This window comes from Orycteropus afer, unplaced genomic scaffold, assembly GCF_000298275.1.
Source record: "Orycteropus afer afer isolate SDZICR_OR568_19922 unplaced genomic scaffold, OryAfe1.0 scaffold00032, whole genome shotgun sequence".
In the NCBI taxonomy this organism is placed as follows: Eukaryota; Metazoa; Chordata; class Mammalia; order Tubulidentata; family Orycteropodidae; genus Orycteropus; species Orycteropus afer.
The window spans coordinates 7,454,244-7,456,658 of NW_006921619.1; the positions used below are offsets into that span (position 1 = coordinate 7,454,244).

Here is a 2,415-nt window from a genome sequence, read left to right on the forward strand (position 1 = left end):
ACAAAGCCAATTACTGTAATGAAATGTGAAAAGACCTGGAGTTAGAAAACCAAAAGGGAAGAACACGCTTGGCATTTCTCAAGCTGAAAGAACTGAGGAAAAAATTTCAGCCTTGAGTTGCAGTATTGAAAGATTCTATGGGAAAAATATTGAATGATGCAGGAAGCATCAGAAGAAGATGGAAGGTGTTCTGGTTATTCTGACAAGAATATACCACAAATGGGATGGCCATAACAAACAGGAGTTTATTCTTACATTTTGGAGGCTTTAAGACCAAGTTTAAAGTGCCAGGTTCTAGGGGCTGGGTGAAAGCCCCTCAACCTTGGGATCCAGCTCTGCCTCCTGCTCCTGGCCCACTGGAGTTAGAGGCGTTTCTTCACTCAGACAGCTGCTGGCTGCTAGGCTGACAAGCCCCAAGTTTGACAAGTAAAAAGGCACAGTCCTGATATTACCAAACCACACAGCAGGCTGTTAATTTAAGTCCATTGTAAGTCCCAAGGTTGGCAGAGCATGGCAGGCTGCTGAGCAACAACATGGCTACATGCAGGGTACAAGTGTGCCATAAGCTAGAGACCATTCTCAAAGTTTCTCCTTATATACAGGAAGCAGACCACATACCAAAGGCAGCTACTCAGCTGCTTGTGGTAGATCATACCATGGAGTTGATTACCAGTCTCATCATGGGAAATAACCACCACCAGCTTCCCAGCCACTCAACTAGGCCCAGCCAAGTTGACACACAAACGTAACTACCACAGAAGGAATATACCGAGTCACTGCACCAAACAGAACTGGTCGGTCTTTATCCATTTCAGGAAGTGGCATATGTTCAAGAACCAATGGTATTGAAGGAAGAAGTCGAAGCTGCACTGAGAGAATTGGCGAAGAACAAGGCTCCAGGAATTGATGGAATACCCACTGAGATGTTTCAACAAAGGGATGACCCGCTGGCAGCACTCACTCGGTTATGTCAAGAGATTTGGAAGACAGCTACCTGGCCACCTGACCAGAAGAGATCTATATTTGTACCCATTCCAAAGAAAGGTGATCCCACAGAATGTGGAAATTATTGATCAATATCATTAATATCATATGCAAGTAAAATTTTACTGAAGATAATTCAGAAATGGTTGCAGCAATATATCACCAGCTTCTAGAAATGCAAGCTGGATTCAGAAGAGCATGTGGAACGAGGGATATCACTGCTGATGTCAGATGGATCTGAGCTGAAAGCAAAGAATACCAGAAAGGTGTTTACTTGTGTTTTATTGACTATGCAACAGCATTTGATTGTGTGGATCATAACAATTTTTGGATAACATTGAGAAGAATGGGAATTCCCGTACACTTGATTGTACTCATGAGTAACCTGTACATAGATCAGGAGGCTGTCGTTTGAACAGTACAAGAGGATACTGTATGGTTTAAAATAAAAAAGAAGTGCATCAAGGTTGTATCTTTTCACCATACTTATTCAGCTTGTATGCTGAGCATATAATCCCGGAAGCTGGATTATATGAAGAAGAACGTGGCATCAGGATTGGAGGAAGATTCATTAATAACCTGCAATAGGCAGATGACACAACTTTGCTTGCTGAAAGTGAGGTTAGCTTGAAGCACTGACTGATCAAGATTAAAGACTGCAGTCTGCAGTATAGACTACACCTCAGTATAAAGAAAACAAAAATCTTCAAAACTGGTCCAATAAACAGCTTCATGGTAGATGGAGAAAAGATTGAAGTTGCCAAGGATTTCATATTGGTTCTACAATCAACACCAATGGAAGCAGCAGTCAGGGCATCAGATGACATATTGCATTGGGCAAATCTGCTACAAAAGACCTCTTTCAAGTGCTGAAGAGCAAAGATGTCTCCTTAAAGACTAAGGTGTGCCTAACCCAAGCCATGATATTTTGAATCACCTCTTATGCATGTGAGAACTGGACAATGAATAAGGATGACCAAAGGAATGATGATGCTTTTGAGTTGTGGTGTTGGAGAAGGATGCTAAGAGTGCCATGGTCTGCTAAAAGGACTAACAAATCTGTCCTGGAAGAGGTGTAGCTGGAATGCTCCTTGGAAGCGAGAATGGTCAGACTTGGTCTCACCTATATCAGTCATGTTGTCAGAAGAAACCATTCCCTGGAGAAGGATATCATGCTTGGTAAAGTGGAGGGTCAATGAAGAAGGGGAAGGCCCTCAACGAGATGGATATCACAGTTGGTGCAATGATGAGCTCAGGAATAGCAAGGAGCGTGAGGCTCACACAGGACTAGTCAGTCAGTGTTTTGTTCTGCTGTGCATAGGGTCACTGTGAGTTGGAGATGACTCGATGGCACCTAACAACAACAGCAATAATAATATAAGCAGATATCCCAAACTATTAAATAATCATCATTCAAATGTCTTGAACTAT

General features: G+C 42.3%; 1 protein-coding gene across 1 annotated transcript in view; it reads left to right on the forward strand.

Annotated features, from left to right (window-relative positions):
- VPS8 (VPS8 subunit of CORVET complex) overlaps window positions 1-2,415 on the forward strand; it is a 439,537-nt gene that overhangs the window by 134,241 nt on the left and 302,881 nt on the right. The window lies entirely within an intron of this gene.